Here is an 18836-nt window from a genome sequence, read left to right as displayed (position 1 = left end):
GCTCCACTGTCCCCTCTTTACACTTACATACTTATGTACTGTTTCGAGAGTAGGTCTAGTGGTCTGCTCTACAATTCTAAGGGTAAATATAGGAGTTAGTTTTCTAGAGAAATCACAGGGGGTTCATGTTCACACTCACATGTATATAAAGGTATATATGATTAGAAGTTGACTTTGAGACTATAGTGGCTAAGAAGTTCAGAATCTGCAGGGTGCACTGTCGACACAGAAAGGCGCCACAGAAAGGCGCCTTCCGCAGAGTCTTCTCATACTTAAGGAGGGTCAGGGTTGCTTGGTTTGGTTTTTTGTTCATTTATTTCACTCAGATTGGATGAAGCCCACCCAACTGTAAAGGACAAGCTGCTGTCCTAACGCCCACTGACTGAAATGTGGACCTCACTAACCCTCTCAACGAAAACACCCTGAGTGATGCTCGGCCAACAATCTAGACACCATGGCCACATGACATTAGCCACTATAGTACAGGGTCCTTGGGTTCTTTCCAGGACCTGGGGAATCCAAATCCTACTTCAGTCATCCCAGACAACAGTACAAGGCAACAGGAGCTGGTGTGTGCGTGGATGGACGTGCTGGTAAGCTGACGGATAGGAAGTTACTGGCAAGAGCATCTAATTACCTGTAGTCCAGACACACAGAAGGCTGAGGCGGGAGGATCATCAGAAATTTGAGGTCAGCTTGGTCTACATAGTGTCCCCAAAACCAGCCCAGACAATGCAGTGAGATTCTATTAGAAATCAAAATAAAATAAAATCCTTACTGGCAACTATTAACTTTTCATTTAGTATTTATTGGAATGAATATTTATTTATTTATTTATTTATTTATTTATTTATTTATAAGACAGAACTGTAGAATGACAGATCAGAGAGGACAGTGTTTCCAACTCCCTACATTTTCAACTGAGGAAAATGGCCCAGAGAAAAATGACTTCCTCAAAATCCAGCTTCACAGAGGTTCTTTCCCCTCTGCTGTGATTATAGCAATCAAAGATGTTGCTGGCTGAGCTGCAGGACCATCTGACTAAAAGCACCTGGGCTCCACCCCTTCCGGCTGGCTGCTGCTTGCTCACACAGAGTTCAGGGGAGTTCTGCTTTCAGATTTTGCCCAGCTTGTGGCTCTGCCTCTGGGGGCAAGGAGAGACAGACAGACAGACAGACAGACAGACAGACAGAGACAGGCAGAGACAGAGAGAGGGACAGAGAGACAGAGAGAGACAGCGACAGAGAGAGAGACAGAGACAGAGACAGAGACAGAGACAGAGACAGAGAGACAGAGAGAGATGTTGGGTGCTAGCTCTTACTGTGCTTAGGATGGGAGGTAACTGTAACGTTTCCTTCAGGTCACGTGGCACCCAACTAATAGAAGATGGTTGGGAATGAGGGATGGGCAGGAATTTCTGATACAGTAATTTGTCGCCTTTGTTGAGAGTGCAACATTGTTGTTCACCTTTGAACCAAATGAACTGTCTTGGGATAGTTCAGAACTCCAAGGATCTCCCTTGGGCTCTTAGAAACTTCAAAGGGTTTGCATTTACACTGAACATTGTTTGAGAGAGAGAGAGAGAGAGAGAGAGAGAGAGAGAGAGAGAGAGAGAGAGAGAGAGAGATATTGCTCTGTTTTCATCCATCTCAGCAACTATCAACTAAAGCACCTGTTACTGTGCCTAAAGCTGGTGGCATCGCTGTGGAATGTTGTCTGATGCCCCTCACTGATGCTCATTCATCTCCAGGACTTTGGTGCTCTGTGTCTGCCGACTTTTAAAGCTTTCTGCTCTTAGAATATGTCTTGTTCGTAAGTGTTGATCAAACACTGACAGTTGTTGTGAGAATGCCATAGATCCCCATCACTAGTGCTCTACAAACCATTTTCTCTGCAGAGCCTTAGCTGGGCCTGAAACAGCCAGGTATCAAGAACCAACCTGGTTTGAATTGCTTGTCTCCCCAAAGGCAGTCATAATGAAGGCATTGGTACTATTTAAGTAAATGGAAACAGCACTTTTTATTAAAGCAACTAAGAATAAAGAATATTAAACTCAAATATCAATTCAAAATAGGATATGCAGACTGAAGGAAACACAGACACACAGGTGAGTGTCAGTCAGGATCTCCGAGTCCTATTGTGTTCTTCTTCAGCCAGGTAGAGTCCATCGACTCTGAATCTTTCAACTTCCTGAGGTGTGTGTCATTTTTTTTTTCAGAATTCTCTGTCTACAACTGCTCTCTAGCCTTGATCTCTGATGTCTAAGGACCCTTTTCAACCCCTTCCAACACCTCTAAAGGAGACTTTGCCTTCTTGGTTCTTGGACTCACTTCCTTGTAGCCTGTAGAGAGAAACAGAAAGCAAATTATAATTAGGTATGAGGTTTCTAGAACATTTGTAACTCATGACTGGTTTTCCTGGGCCAGTGGGAGAATATTTTTTCTCGAATCCCTTTCTCATTCTCAGTCTTTGTGGGTGTGGTGATTGGATTCTGAATGGCCTCTATAGGCTCAGATATTTGAACGCTTAGTCATCATGGAGTGGTCCTAATTGAGAAGGATTAGGAGGTGAAGTCTTGTGGAAGGAACTGTGTAACTTGGGGGTGGGCTTTGAGGTTTCAAAAGACCATACTAGACCCAGTCAATCTCTCTCTCTCTCTCTCTCTCTCTCTCTCTCTCTCTCTCTCTCTCTCTCTCTCTTTCTCTCCCCTTCCTCCCTCTCCACCTTCTCCCTCTCCTCTTTCCTCTCCTCCTCCTCCCTCTCCTCCTCTCCTCCTCTCTGTCTCTTCTCCTCTCCCCTCCCCTGCCCTCCTTCTTCTCCTCCCACACCCCCTTGGCTATTTCTCCTGTGTGCAGCCACAATCCCTCACTCCCTGACGTGAAGCTAATGAACTAACCTCAGAAACTGTAGGCAAGTCTCCAATTAAATGCCTTCTTTTATAAAAAGTTGACTTGGTCATGATATTTCTTCACAGTGATAGGACGGTGACTAAGACAGTGGCATTTGTTATCACTAATCTCTACAGAAGGGTTCCCTAGCAACCAGTGTTGTGATAAGGTTAAATTGTGTATTGACCCTTTGTTTCATCTGACTTTGAAAAGCCTGCTATTTGGTAGGTACAAAGCAGGCCATTAGAGAACAGCTTATATAGTACTTTTTAAGTAGATGGTGACATAGAGACACAAAGTGACCACTCCCTGAGTCTCCCATTATCAAGATCCTGGAGAATGTGAAAATAGAGACCTTGAAGACAATTTTGTCAAAGAAGCCCTGGGAATAAGTCACAGAGCAAATGTCCCTACTGTCACAGAGCTGATTTGAGGAAGCAAACTCCCAAGAGCTCAGCTTCTGCCTGTGAGCAGAGCCCTGTTGACCACACTGCCCATCTGGACCTTCCCATCAGCAGTTATGCCTGGTGCCCACTCCTTTCCAGCACACCAATGTTCTTGCACATTGAAAGGAAAAATATTGAAAAACAGAAAACAAAGAAGTCAAAAAAACACCAGTCCACATAGCCAGAAGATCCACAGTCAGGAAGGTCCACTTGTTGGGGTGTGCCAGATTCCCAAATCAAATTTGTTTTTTGAAATGTATTTAAATATTTATTTATTTTATGTATATGAGTACACTGTAGCTGTGTTTAGACACACCAGAAGAGGGCATTGGATCCCATTGCAGATGGTTGTGAGCTACCATGTGGTTGCTGGGAATTGAACTCGGGACCTTTGAGAGCAGTGCTCTTAACCACTGAGCCATCTCTCCAGCCCCAAACCAAGTTTGTTATTGAGGCTACCTAATGCTTCTCTTATCAATGGTATCTAAATTATGCCTCAATTCGGTGTCCACGGTGGCTCTGAGGGGTGACATAGAAAAATGCTTTACATAGAGAGCTCATTACCATTTATTGAGTGCTTGTTGCAAGCTGGGCTCTCTGGGAAACCTGACTTCATTATCTTATTTATCAAGTTGCACAGTATTCTCTTTTAAAAGACCACCATGTTTAGGAAACGGGGTGACAGGGATTCACCTGGGGGAAGAACTTGGTGCCATTTCTTGCATCATAGTGCAGGTCACCTAGAGAGGATAGACCCTATCCATCCCTGTCTCTATCACCTCATGCCAAAGTGAGCAGCCTGTCACTGAGCTAGGCTGTTCCTGGGCTAGCTTGGTCTTTGAGCAGCAGGCTCCTTGAGCGACGTGCTCCCTGAGTGCTGTGCTCCCTGGAAGCTGTGCTCCCTGAGTGCTGTGCTCCCCTGAGTGTTGTGCTCCCTGGAAGCTGTGCTCCCTGGAAGCTGTGCTCCCTGAGTGCTGTGCTCCCTAGGAGCTGTGCTCCCTGAGCACAATGTGAAATGGTCACATTGCTCATTTCATTGCCTATTTTTACATCGCTGTAATCTTACAAGGAAAGGCGATGTGCTTGCCCTATTTTACAGATGAGAACAGCGAGGCACAGAATGGTAAAGACTTTCCTCCACGTTTGCTGGAGGCAGGTAGAAGCTGGCAGAGCTGAGACCCACTCATGTGTGATATGACTGTCACCCCCTATGGGAATGTGCCAAATTCTGACTCACTCTGCCTGGCCCAAATTTCTGGCTTCCTAACCAGATGACTGGGCAATGTGGAAAAACCTCAGGCAGGCTTGGGGGGGGGGTGCAGAATTGGGGGGAGGTGTTAATTATCTGCAGAATTAACCAATAAGCTGAAAAGAACAGAACATAGGCAGTCTGGATTGCAGCCTGCCTTGTCAGCTGCTGCCTTAACAACCCCAGGGACCAACGGCTCAACAGTAGAAATCCAAGCTCTGCTTGCTCACAAGAAGACTGATGCCCGGGATGGAGGGGCCCAGAGGCTGCATTTCTGCTGAGGCTTGTCTTCTGGGCTTCCAGACACACCCTTCCCCCTTTCTCTTTCTCTGTAAGCATTCATACCTGGTATCCTTTATTTATTTTTTTTAAAAAGAGTTACTTCTTTATTATATGTAAGTACACTGTAGCTGTCTTCAGACACTCCAGAAGAGCGCATCAGATCTTGTTACAGATGGTTGTGAACCACCATGTGGTTGCTGGGACTTAAACTCAGGACCTCTGGAAGAGCAGTCAGTGCTCTTAACCACTGAGCCATCTCTCCAGCCTATACCTGGTATCCTCAAGCCTTCATTTCTTCTTTCTATAAAAGTCTATCCTTATGACTTTATGTAGCATTAACTACCAACCCCTTAATGATCCTTATAAAGACACACCATGGATTAAGGAGTCAACATACACACTTTGGAGAGACACAGTTCATAGATTCTTTAAACCTTCCAACCTTTGTCCACTACAGCAGCTTCCAAGCAACAGGCGTAGTGTGCTATAATCCAGACATCAGCTCCTTCCCTGGAAGCCATGCCACATCACAAGGAGACTTAAACAAAGGCCTCCCCCCCCCCCCACCATCGCTGCAGACTCTGTAACTGCACACAACCCAGCATTTACAGGCAATTTTCACTTCAGCTATAAAGCTTTTATATTTAAAAGACTCAGTGAGCGAAGTCACACTCCCCTGTCAGAATGGAGTTTCTCCCCATGATAAAAGTGATTTAAAAAAACAAAAAACAGTATTCGATGGGTGTGGTGGCATATACCTTTGATCCCAGCACTTGGGGGGCAGAGGCAGATGGATCTCTGTGTTTGAGGTCAGCCTGTTCTACAGAGGGAGTCCCAGGACAGCCAGGGCAACTCAGAGAAACCCTGTCTCAGAAAAACAAACCAACAAAACAAAACAAAACAAAACAAAACAAAACAAAACAAAAGAGAGTCCTCAAAGCTCTGTTTCCAGAAAGTTCTCTTCTTGCTGGACACAAAGCCAATTCAGCCCTGAAGTAGAAGCCAGGAGTATCTGGATAATTTCACCCTCCAAAAAGAAGAAAAATAGTGAGAACAGCAGCAATAACAATGTCTGGTAACAGTCCCTGCCTTGTAAGGTCTCTAGCACAATACTACCCCTTGCTCATTCCTCTCATGGTCCCGGACTCAGTGTACAGATTTTAAGCAGGGCCAGGGTATGATCTCGGATCTGGATCAAAACAAAGGTTGACTCTACCCATCCTGTCTCCATCCCCACCCTCTGCCCCCGCCCCGACTCCATCTCACAATTTTACTTCCATTTTCACATATAACCCCTGAGCATCATCCACAATGTTTAATGGATACTTTCATAAACTAAACAGAAGAATCACCCATCTTCTAGAGATCAGAGTTACTTGATGGCCGTGGGAATTCTCTTAGGAGCTAGGTCTACAAGAGAAAAGGGAATCCACAGTCAGAGTCAGAGCGATGGCAGCTCCCGATGCTGCCCAAGCTTGTGCTGGGTGCTCTATCTGGACTGGCCATTTGTCTGTCTGTCTGTCTGTCTGTCTGTCTGTCTGTCTGTCTATCATCTATCTATCTACAAAGGTTATAAGGCATCAAAGGCTACCTCCTGTCTGACCTGAGTGGCACACCCCAGGGAGCTTCCCTCCAGAGGCCAAATTGAGGAGTCTAAAGGGGCAGAGCAGAAAATGTTTATAATTCCAAGTTCATGACCAGGATGTGACATTTCAGGGGGAAGATGGTGATCAATTAGCACCTTATAGAATGCTGGATTTAATAGAAATCTTTTTTTTAAAGATTTGTTTATTTATTCTATGTATATGAGTACACTGATGCTGTCTTCAGACACACCCAAAGAGGGCATCAGATCCCATTACAGATGATTGTGAGCCACCATGTAGTTGCTGGGAATTGAACTCAGGATCTCTGAAAGAGCAGCCAGTGCTCTTAACCACTGAGCCCTCTCTCCAGCCTCTTAATAGTAATCTTTAAGACCAATAGGAAAGAAAGAGAGAGAGAGAGAGAGAGAGAGAGAGAGAGAGAGAGAGAGAGGGAGAGGGAGAGGGAGAGGGAGAGGGAGAGGGAGAGGGAGAGGGAGAGAGAGAAGAAAAAGAATACTGGGTTTAAGACTAACCAAATTCACTAACTCAAACAAAGGTTGGTACAGCACCCTGGACCTTGATGGTTTCCACAGCAACAAGCACAGTGAGGGAAAGGCCATACCAGATTAGAATGGCCCCCTCCCTGCTTTCCCCAGGCCAGGCTTAGTTGGAAGGAAAGATGTGCTGGTGGGTAGGATGAGGGGAGGGGAGGGACTCCTCAGTCCCTTCCTGTCTTGTGGACACTCTGCTGCTCTCTCTTCTTTATAGTTCACTTTCCAGAATATTCCTGGATCCTGGCTGAGCCCGCCAAAGGAGTCCTGATACTACTAATAAGCTGATTTAAGAGAGGAGTTTAGCCCACCAGACCTCAGGGAGAGGCCTCAGCTGGAGCGGCAGGATAACAAGCTGCAAAGAGTCTCTCGCTACGCTGCCTGCTCCTTGTATTTTATATGTGGAAGGCGTCCGTGATCATTCCCATAGGTAGCCCCGGCCTTTCCTCTGGCTGTGGAAAAGCTAAATTGTAAATGGCATCCTCAGGGGCTGTTCTACCTTTTAGAGTTTCTGTGAGCTTGGGGCAGAGGACACAGAGGACTGCACATGCTCACTGACCCCTGGGGTCCTTGGTCAGGGTCTTCTATAATATCTGATTTCATTTGAAATGTCAATAATAGATTACTCCTTTTTATTATACTTCCCCCACCCCCACATTCACACCTCTCTCTCTCTTCCTTTCCCCACCCTCCCATCTCTAGCTCTATTTTGTGGAATACATAAACTTGAAATCATCCTAATTGAACATCTGCGTATGAATCCTGGGTCGCATGTTTCATATTAAACCAATATTGTGAGCAAAGAGGTTAGGTTTGCCCAAAATGAGGTCCTAATGAATTTGCTCACGGTCAGCAAGTGTTAAGATTCTACCTCAGTTCCTTCTAAATTCGAAATCTCACTTTTTTTTTTATTACTGTGTCACTATGTTATATAAAACATTGTACTAGTCAGCACAAAATTAGCTTGTGCTGCAGTTACAAGTGACCCCCCAGATCGTAATGGCCTATAATCATGAAGTGTGACTTCATCTTCCAGAGGCTGTGTGACTGACATGCTGCATTGATAGGCTTGGGGCTCTGCTCCACATTAACCCAGAACTCAGGGCTTACAGCATCCCAGGCTGCCACCAGTCCCTGTCCTGGCAAGAGAGGGTGCTCCGAGCAGTCTAACGCCTGCAGTGGAATGCTCTATCATTGGGTTGAAATAGACCATTTCTACCATAACTCAGTGGCCTGGATATTACAGCGCTCTTTTGCACCACAGGAGGGAGGAAATACGAGCTCGCAGGCTGAGTACCCAAAGTCTCTCATGAACAGTATTAAACTGGCCATGATTGATTGGTACAGGAATGGACACCCAAATACTCAATCTATACTGCATCACACCCCATTCCCTTCCTCATCGATGAACAGATCATGGTGGAATGTTTCTTTTTAGAGCAAGGATCAGCATAATGAGCAGGCCCTTTGTTCCATGTTCTTCTGAACTGCCTTGTTTACCAGCTGTCTTGCTAAACCTCAGCCTATGCCGGTAGCAGGCTGTTTAGGCCGGGTTATTCTAGAGCTTGGATCTTTAGTGGTTTAATGTTTAAGGATGCATCAGGGGCTTCCGATGGCCAGCCTGCGGCTGCTTCCGATGACAGATATCCATGCGTATGGCTCGTGACACTCTTCCCGTGGCATCCAGCAGAATTGGAGCTCCAAGCAGACCTGGTCTGCCAGTTGCAAAACGTCTTCCATACAAAGAGGCATGTCAGAATGCAAGCAACCGTCTGGGCATCATTACGGGGTTATGTGGAATCTGTTCTAATTGATTAAAACCAGGAAGATCATCAATCATTCGAAAGCCTCGACAGTTTGTTATTAGGTAGCCACTTGCCTATGACACACCTCAAAACTGCTCCAGGCATGCAGCATGTTAGGACACCGCTGTGGGAAAAACCGCTGGTCACGATGATGCCAGAGCCGCCAGTTGTGAAATGAAAACCAATGCCAGCTAACTAATTGTTTCAACTACCCTGTGCCAAAGAATCGATTGGGGAGAACATTTTGTCCACACTCACCCGATTGGCTTGGTGGTCTTGGTCCTGTAGAGATGCAGCCGGAGTATCAGGAATGTGGGCCTAGTGTCAGGTATCAGAATTCGAGGCTGGAAGGAGCCTCCAGAGAGAGAGTTTCATGCATTCCCTTCATGTCACCAACAAGGATCAGAGGGAGCAGCCAGGCTGCTGAAGGGCGCGCCACACAATTGTGGACTATTGTTTTCAGAAAGAGGTCAATGAGGGCACATCTTTGCCCACAGCATTTTTAACATTTTCGCAGCTATTTCAGAATCACGGTGCCCACTGAATGGCATTGCGTACTTTCTAAAAGTAGACAAGAATTTGAGAAACACCCCGTGGTGCAACTGTTCATTGCTTAAACCTACTGCTGACTCATTTGCCCTTCGATACTTCTTTACCAACATCGGTGGTGGCATCTGCTAGTTACTACCCCCTCCAAGTCTTAGTCTCCCTTGTTGGGCCGGGAATCAGGATGCAGTGACCTCACTTCCCCGAGTCCTCATTGGCTGGTGGGTGGGACTCTGAGGGTGAGGTCCTTGAAGGGAGCTCTGGGCACAGAGGTAGGCCCCCTGCCCTCCAGACTGGACTAAGTCATCTGTCACCCAGGGTGTAGACTATTCGGGCGTGAGGAGGGTCTGTGGCCCAGGGAAGCGAAGGTTCTCAGGCTTCATCTTTTCAATCAAGGCCAAAGGATCCCTCTAAACAAACCCCCTAAGGTGTTAAGGAGGAAACAGATGTTATTGGCAATATTCACAAACCATTCACAAGACCCTCTGGGATGACGTCTTCTTCACATTAACTCAACTGTGAAACTCCTTCATTCACTTGAACTCTCTGCCTCTTGAAAATGTCTTCCCTCTGAGAGAGGCAATTTGGTTGTGGTCCCTTTAACCACTCCTCCCCATTCCCAAGTGCAGTTAAGAAGCGCTGATATCTCAGGGCTTCAAGGGGGTGTGGGGAAAGGAGTTCCAAACCAGGGCTCTGTCTGGCCCTGAGGCGGAGGCGTGGGCTCGGGAGCCAAGAGCTAGGCTCAACACTGTCAGTGCCCAGCCCAGACCCTGGCAGTTATCCATCCTCACAGGCTCAGCGCAGGAGCAGTCTTTGGCATGCAAAGAGGACTCTTGGGCTTGGGGCCAAAAGCCAGCCCTTTACCCTAGATCAGCACAGGGAGTGGCCCCACCCTCGGAGAATGCACCTCTTTCCTTGTTTTCTGGGTTGATGTAGCTTAGAGAAATATTTGGGGCTTCGTAGGGGTAGGGGATCTGGGACTATGGAATTACAGGGTAACATCTTCCTCTCACAACAAATAGAAGGGAGGAGAGGACCCACGGTCTGAGAGTGGGTGGCTCTCTTTCCTGGACTTGATAGATTGTTTAAAAAGATATTGTGGAAGCTTGGCCCTTACCAAACCTTTTTTCCACTTGTTTTTATTACAAACTACAGACACACACACACACACATACACACATACACACACACATACACACACACATACACACACACACATACACACACATACACACACACACATACACACACACACACATACACACACACACACATACACACACACACATACACACACACATACACACACACATACACACACATACACACACACACATACACACACATACACACACACACATACACACACACACACATACACACACACACACATACACACACACACATACACACACACACACATACACACACACACACACATACACACACAAACACACACACACATACACACACACACATACACACACACACACACACACACACATACACACACACACACACATACACACACACACACACTATCAAGTGTTCCTTTGGGGCCACTAAGTTCAGAGTCTCGAAAACTCTAGAGGTGAAAGAATTCACAGCTGAAGAAATTAAGACTTTAAGGGAAAGTAGACTCAAGAGAACAAGGCCGGAATTAGATTATCCTTATAGCCGATTTTGGTTCAGGGAAGAACACAATCCAAGAACACACCAAATAAAGGACATTTTAGGGTGTGTCCATGACAGTTGCTCTTCTTGGGCTGGGACCTGAGAAGTAACTTCAGGTGCTGTCACTCCAGTGCTAAGCGAAAAGCTTCTATTTAGTTAACATTAAGTTCTTTAGCAATGACACGTGCTTTCTCCACACCCTTCACATCTACAACTTTAAATACCCTTTCTTCTCTAAGCTGTATATTTTCATCTGGCCCTTATCCATTTTTTCTGTTCTCTTTCTGTGAACCTGTTGAAAAGAAGTGGGCACTAACCATGCCACAGACTAAATGGTAGATTGTCTAGAAATGTCCTCTGCCAAACAAATCAGCCCACTGGCTTTGAATTCAGCCTCAAGCTCTCGGGACAAGAAGAGTGTAGCCACCTTAATCTGCCAGGATGTAATAGAATGGCCTCGTGTTCTGTTCCTGATAAGCCTTTGTCGCCCTCTGAAACATCATCAGTCAAAGCTTCACTACCTATGTGTACTGGACAGTTTTATGTCAACTTGACATAAGCTAAAATATCTGAGGCAATCACCTCAAGTAATTAAATGCCTCCATACGCCTGGTCCTGGTCTATAGGCAGGCTTAATAGGTCGTTTTCTTAATTAGTGATTGAGAGAGGGTCCAGTACATTGTGGGTGTGTTCATCCCTGGGCTGGTGGTTCTGGGTTCTGTAAGGAAGCAGACTGAGCAAGCCACAGGGAGCAAGCCAGTAAGCAGCATCCCTCTATGGCATCTGCTTTAGTTCCTGTCTCCAGTTCCTGCCCCGTTTGAGTTCCTGTCGTGACTTCCTCCAGTGATGAGCGGTGCTGAGGAATTGTAAGCCCGATGAACCCTTTCCTCCCCAAGGTGCTCTGGTCATGGAGTGCTGTTGCAGCAATAGAAACCCTAACTAGGACAGTATGTTTCTAGCAGTTCCTGGTCTTCCACCCTCCCACCAGAATAACCATTTAAGCTATGCTGTATTATGTAAGGGCTTTAGCTCATTGGTCCAAACTCTTCCAAATTCCTCCTGCAAGCTAGTTCCAAAAGCCTAAAGATCCCATGGCCAAGCAGTCGCAGCAGTAAGAAAAGACAGCCATGGGAACAGATCATACTGTGCCCACAGCCAGAAAACAGAGAGCCTTGTATTCTGGTGTTCACCTGGCCTCCCCATTTCATCCCCTTTTTATTCAGTCCAGGAACCAAGCCTCTGGGGGTGGTACATCCTCAGCTAAACATCTTTGGTCTTTCAGGGTCTCCTTGCAGAGAATCTAGCTCAGAGACACATTGGCTGACGACAGCAGCATTCTGAGACCGAGGGGTGGGGTGGGGGTGGGGGGTAACAAGTCTCCGTGACCCTGTAACCCTGTAGACATGGCCAGAGTTGTGTCTTCTTGATTATTCTAAACGGCAATCAAGCTGCTAATCACAATAACCGCCCAAGTACCACATCTTGTTAGTGGGTTGCATGGGCGGCTCCTGAGCAAATCAGCCAGCATGTCCGTGATGGAGACAGCAGTTTCCCTTCAACCCAGCAGCACCAGGGACACATGGCTGAAGATATTTATTGAAAGTCATCGTGACAAATCAGAAAAAAATTTTAGTCCATTTTTGTGTTACTTTTTAAAAAATATCTAGGACTCACTAATTTATGAAGAATATAGGTTTATTAAGCTTATAATTCTTGAGTCTGAGGAGTACATAGCATGTTGCTGACACCTGCCTGTCACCTGGTAAGGATCTGAAATACATATTATATTGATAAATTGCCATGTTTTCCTAAATTTCTTGAAAGTAGACTCTTAGCACACCTCAGGTAAGAAAGAGGAAAGTAGTCAGAGAGCTCACTGCCTTTTCTGTCGTTGTTGTTTTTCTTAGCTTTGGTTTAGTGTTTATTTAATGTGTATTCTGTGTGCATATGCAAACATGAAGCAGCAAGGAGTGAAAATGCAGCCACATGTGCCTCTGCATGTATGTGATGGTCAGACGCACATGCCTCTGCATGTCTGTGAAGCAAAGATGCCTTCCCTTGTCTCTCCAAACTCCTTGTCTTGAGTCAGCCTGGTTCTGTAACAAAGAGAACAGGAATCAGCAGGCAGCCAAGGGTACTAAAAGCACCGAGACCTTGAGAACAACAGCTGTGAGGTAAAGGCTTCCCAAGTGGCAAGGATCTCTTCCCTGGAAAGCAAGCTCAGTCAGGAGCTTCAACGTCCCCATTCCATTTTTGCTGGTGTAAGCACCAACTCCATGATGCTACCTTTGTCTGCTTGTCCAATCGGACCACACCAGCCAGATGATGGAGACGCCAGATTTGATGATGTTAAACTGCTGTTTCTCTCTCTCTCTCTCTCTCTCTCTCTCTCTCTCTCTCTCTCTCTCTCTCTCTCTCTCTCTCTCTCCCTCCCTCCCTCCTTTTGCTTACTAGCATGGTCCCTGGAGATCATTCTCTGAACTGTACAGAACAGGGTCTTCCTGCTGTATCAAAACATGGCAGAGCACATCTCAGGTAAGAAAGAGGAAGCTAGTCAGAGAGCTCACTGCTTTCTCTGTTGATATTCTGTTTTTCTTAGCTGTGGTTTAGTGTTTATTTAATGTGTATGTCTGTGTGCACGTGCAAATATGCAACAGCAAGGAGTGACAACGCAGCCACACGTGGCACTGCATGTGTGTGATGGTCAGCCACACATGCCTCTGCATGTATGTGATAGTCAGAGGACAACTGAGTTCTCTTCCAGCATGTAAGTTCCTGAAATCCAATCTGGCTGTTGGGCTAAGGCATCTTACTACTACCATTCTTACCTATATATTTATTTTTGTTGCAGTCTTTGTTTGGTTTAATGGTACTGGAGATTCAATCAAGGACCTTCATCTCCAGCCATTGTGCTTATTTTACCTTGAGATAGATCTTGCTAAATTGCTGCTGCTGTTTGAATAAGAATGGCCCCTATAGGCTCAAATATTTGAATTCTAGTCACTAGGAGGAAGTGAGTTTGATAGGATTAGAAGGATTGGAGGATGTATGTCGTGTGTGTGTGTGTGTGTGTGTGTGTGTGTGTGTACGTGTGTATGTGCATGTGTGTGTACGTGGGGGTTGAGTCTTCAAAAGTTCATTCCAGGTCCATTCTCTCTCTCTTTTTCTATGGATCAGAATGTAGCTTTCAGCTACTTCTCCAGCACCATGCCTGCATGTATTCCACCATGTTCCCAGAGGGTAATAAACAAAACCTCTGAAAGCTCCCAATTAAATGCTTTCTTCTGGGAGAGTTGCCTGGGCCACGGATGGTCTTCCCAGCAATAGAACGGTGACTAAGGCAGGTGCTGCCAGCTTCAAACTCAGGATCCTCTTGCTTGAGCCTACACTGGAATAACCCACATGCATTGCCCCTCCAAATGAGACTCGCCTTTATAAGGAAGCCATTCTTGAGCTGACCTAGTAGAGCATGAATGGATTAAGCCATTCACACGGGTGGAGGCCCCTGACTGACAAACCCTGATGTGACAGCAATCAAATTCCAACACGAGTTTCTGAAGGAACAGGCTGTATCCAGGCTGGGGCAAACTGAAATGTCCATCGGAAAGTGGGGGCATGAACTGTGGTTTTCCTGTGCTGTCCAGTTATTCAGAAGTAAATCAGTGTGCTTGGAAACACAATACTAGATTTTAAAATACACAGCGAGTTCTCAGACGATAGGGTCACTCTGACACCGCATATGCAAAATAAAAAGCTCTCGCTCGAAGTACTGCTAGTTGTCATTTATGAGTAATATGGGGCGAGCACATGTGTGAGAAAATTATCCAAGGAGTGCAGACCAGCGGCTGTGTATTTGGAGAGAAAGCGACACGAAGGGACTTCAGGCGTTGGGTTTTGCTGTTGTTGTTTTTGTTGTTGTTGTTGTTTCTGTTTGTTTTTAGAATCTGATGTAAATGCAGCATAATGCTAGCATCTGCCATTTGTTGGGGTAGGTACATGGCTCTTGTCTTGTCCCTACTTGTATCTTGCTGTAAGGTTGGAATACTTCAGAACTAAAAGGAAAAAAAGAAAAAGAGAGTGCTACAAAGTCCCGGCAACACTTGCATTTACATGAGAAGGGCGGAGATATGGGAGAGCCTTCTCAGGATTTCTTTCCCCGGGTTTCCAACAAGCAGTCACAGGATGCTTTTCTCCGCTGCGGAAATGGATGCCCAAAGGGCTTCCCCCACCCTCAGTCAATTATCCTTGCCCTTCTGAAACTGACCCTCATTCAGATGTGGGGGTCAAATTGAGAACACAGGAACCTGGCTGCATCCACCACCTCCTCAGCACTGGAAGTTTGATTTCCAGGACCCCCTCCTCCGTTGCTTCTCTCCCCAGAGGGGAGCCCTACCTAGTTCTTTATCTTTCTTCTTTCTCTGTCTTTCCCAGTGTTTCTTTGTAAAAACTATAGCCATTCAGCAACTCCCATTTCCAAGTGTCAACCCCTGGACTCTTTTGTCATGATTCCACCAAAGCTGAGCCCTGGGCCAGTGGTTCTTACACACAATTGCGCAGGGAGTCATCTTATGACGTTTCTGGGTTCCACCTTCAATTCTGGACAGAGGCATTGGGTGCTGAAAACCGTTGAACTACAGGCTCTCTGAAGACACGACAAACAAAAACAGAAAAAACAAAAAACCCTCCAGTGTGACGCTGAGCGATAGGTATCAAAGAGGCCCCTACTTTGAGAGTCTCTGCCCCAAAAGACTGAGCCCTGGGTTGTATCAATGATCCTGCAGCCTTGATATTAAAAGAGCTTAAAAGGGGACTTCTTAGTCTTTCAGCAAAGGATCCATGTCCTGGAACACTGGTCCACAAGCTCTGTTCCTGTCCTGAATGCCCTGACCACACCTCTAAAGGGCACAGCCTTCAGGATGGGTGTGTCCTGGACCCCAGGACCTCTTCAAGGGCAGGGTCAGATCTGAGATAATTCCTGGCTGGACAAGGTACAGACTCTGGGGGAAAAAAGAGGAAAGGAACGAAGAAGAGAGTGGAGAGGACAGAAAAGAGTCCAGAACAGAGATGCTGTGTGACTGGGGTCAGCAGCTGCCCCAGGACTTAGGGTATAAATGTGAAAGCACCAATAGGCCCTGTCCAGTCCCCTGTGTGTGACTGCCAGCTTCATTCAGGAAGTTCTTTGGTGTTCTCTGTCACGCCCCCAGGTCCCGTTGGGAGCAGGTGACCTTGGGGAACAACAGAGAAGCTTTGCAGGCAGAAGATGTTCACAGGTGGGGTGGCTGAACAAAGTAGCTGATATCATGTTGGTTTACAGAGTCGCCAGTTGTCGGGCTCATGGGAAGTGATAACTCCAGCCACCTTTGATGTCTCTGCACCAGCCGGACTCCGGGAAACCCTTAGGCTTCCTCGCTGCTGCTAAGCTCTCAATCCTTTCTCTGGACGTATGGGCCATGCCAATAAAGGGGCTTTGCATCAACCTCCTTCCTGCCTGGTTACCAACACCGCACACACACACACACACACACACACACACACACACACAACACAAGAAAGCTATACACAGGTGGTCACGTGGATCCCACCCCAAAGCTGACATTCACTGGGCCCAGAGTCGGGACCCACGGCCCTCTGTGGAAGTTGTTATTATCCCTGTTCTGAGGATGAACAAAGTGAAGAACAGAGAGGGTTAAGAACTTTCCAGAAAGCACACAGCTAGTCCTAGAAGACGGATCTGACTGTCTTGGAAGTCCGGGTTCTTCCTATGAACGTTAGGAGCTGAAGTCTTTTCCAAAAGATACCCTCTAATGGGAGCAGTTCCCCGAGGGAGCCAAACTGAGACTTCAGGTACTCGACTGAGGAGCAAGGGGCAGTCAAATGTCCAGGCTGTGTTCCTAGAAAACCCATTTTGAGAGGTGACTTATTCCGGGTGATGAGCAAACTGTAAACAACCTCAGTGAAGGGCGCCCCATATAAGCATCCTTTCCCACCTACCTCTACCTCGCCCCAGGCTCTGCGGCTCTTGGGGAGGGACTGCTTGGCACAGAAATCCCTAACCGGCAAGGAAAGACTGCTGTCCTCCAGAGTCAGACAGCAATACCCTCACTCAATAGAGGATGTAGGGTGAAGTTCCCCAAGATGACCGCACGATGCCGCCCTTGAGCTACGCATCCCGTTCCAACCCGCATGCTGGGGACCGTGGCCTAGCAAACCTGCTTTGTTGGGGCCAGAATTGAGAAGTCAGAGAGCATCGGGACCCTGAGCTCCTGTGGTCATGAGTCAGCCTTGTAATGTGGCCTGTCCATGTCGTGCCTTCTCCGCCGATGTCTTCCTGTCTCCAGGTGGTGGCGTTCACCCCCCACACCTGCAGTTCTCCCTTCTGACCTGTGAACTCAGCTCTCCTTCCTGAACTGCCACAGCACACTCCAGCAGCCCCACGTAGGCTCCCTTGCCACCCTTGAACTCGGCGAGACTCACACACCAGCGTACATATCCCCTTAGAATTGCCTCCTGTGGTTCTGCACAGGGAGGTAACCTTCTGGGGGCTTTTGTTTCTCAAGATCTGTGACTTTGTTAGCAATGAGATTGACACCCCATTCTTTGTCCAGGGTTGCCCACCCATCCCGCACCTGGGCGTAAAAAGAGCAGAGAGATCCAGATAAGGAACGGCATAGAACCAGGAAGCACAGAAGTAGGGTGGGGGCACAGGTGAATGAGATGGATGCCCATGTGGCCATACCTGACGTGCCTCACCACAGCTGCAGAGTTGTACCCAACTCCCTTACACTGGCAGGAGCCACCACCGGCAATTGTCATCACCTGTCCTTACCACCTTTGGAAACTGAGGACGCGGGGTCTTTAAATGTTCCTATGTCAGTCCTCTGCTCTTTATTGCAACACGGAGCTTCAGAAAGTTCCCCTGGATTTTACCTCACGCCTTGTGTATGGACTCTCCTCAACGCCTCCTCTAAGGATGACTGACCGCAGATTTCCCCCAAGTCGGCCCCCTTTCTCTAGCGTGTGCAATCCCCCCTCCTCCCTCTAGATGGCGGTGAATCAGAGGTTAGTAATGATATCCGTTCAGTTAACTTGAGCAGTCAAGGATTTTATTTGAAGGACTAGTAGTGACTCACAGGAGAAAGGGGGTCATGGTGACTGACTCAGGCTAAGGGACGGCAGGCAGACACCTCATCCTGCCGCAGAGGCTTACCATCTTCACTCGGCTGCTGGGATCAACTGTGGTGTTCCCAGTCACAGGTCCCTCTGCCCAGGATTCCAATAGCCAGGCCTGTCTTGGATCTCATGTCTACCCAATGCCAGGAAGGAGGGCTAGGCATATTGAGTGACAGCCCTGAGAGGTGTGCCCATGATAGCCAGCAACATCTACCCAAGTGGCCTTCGCTGGCTTTGACTAAAGCCACTCCTACTAAACATTGTCTATCAGGAAAGGTATGAGGTCACTGGGGCACAGAATGTCTTAGGACAGTGGTTCTCAATCTGTGGGCCACGACTCACTTGGGGGTCATATATATCCTGATATCAGATATTTACATTATAATTCATATTGGTAGAAAATTACAATTACAAAGTAGCATCAAAACAATATTATGGCTGGGATCACCACAAGATCAGGAACTGTATTAAAGGGTCACAGCATTAGGAAGATTGCCAACTTAAGGCTTAGGGCTTGATCCATGGTCACCCAGCAATACTAAGGTATGGCAAAGACGCCCTGGATCCACATGGTAGTCTTGAGTTTGGTGTGACTCACCTGGAGCCCTTGGGGGTCTCCCCTGTAGACCAAGCCTCCCG

The 18836-nt window shown here is 47.0% G+C and overlaps 1 long non-coding RNA gene across 1 annotated transcript; it reads right to left on the bottom strand.

Annotated features, from left to right (window-relative positions):
- Positions 1–2000: 2000 nt before the first annotated feature.
- Positions 2001–10574, bottom strand: Lnclep. The gene is made up of 2 exons (XR_377380.2): positions 9066–10574; positions 2001–2341 (listed from the first exon to the last, which is right to left on the bottom strand). It is a non-coding gene; the product is annotated as a long noncoding RNA upstream of leptin (long non-coding RNA).
- Between the last annotated feature and the right edge of the window lie 8262 nt (positions 10575–18836).

This window comes from Mus musculus, chromosome 6 (assembly GCF_000001635.26).
Source record: "Mus musculus strain C57BL/6J chromosome 6, GRCm38.p6 C57BL/6J".
Taxonomy (NCBI): Eukaryota; Metazoa; Chordata; class Mammalia; order Rodentia; family Muridae; genus Mus; species Mus musculus.
This window is presented reverse-complemented; position numbering and strand designations above follow the sequence as displayed.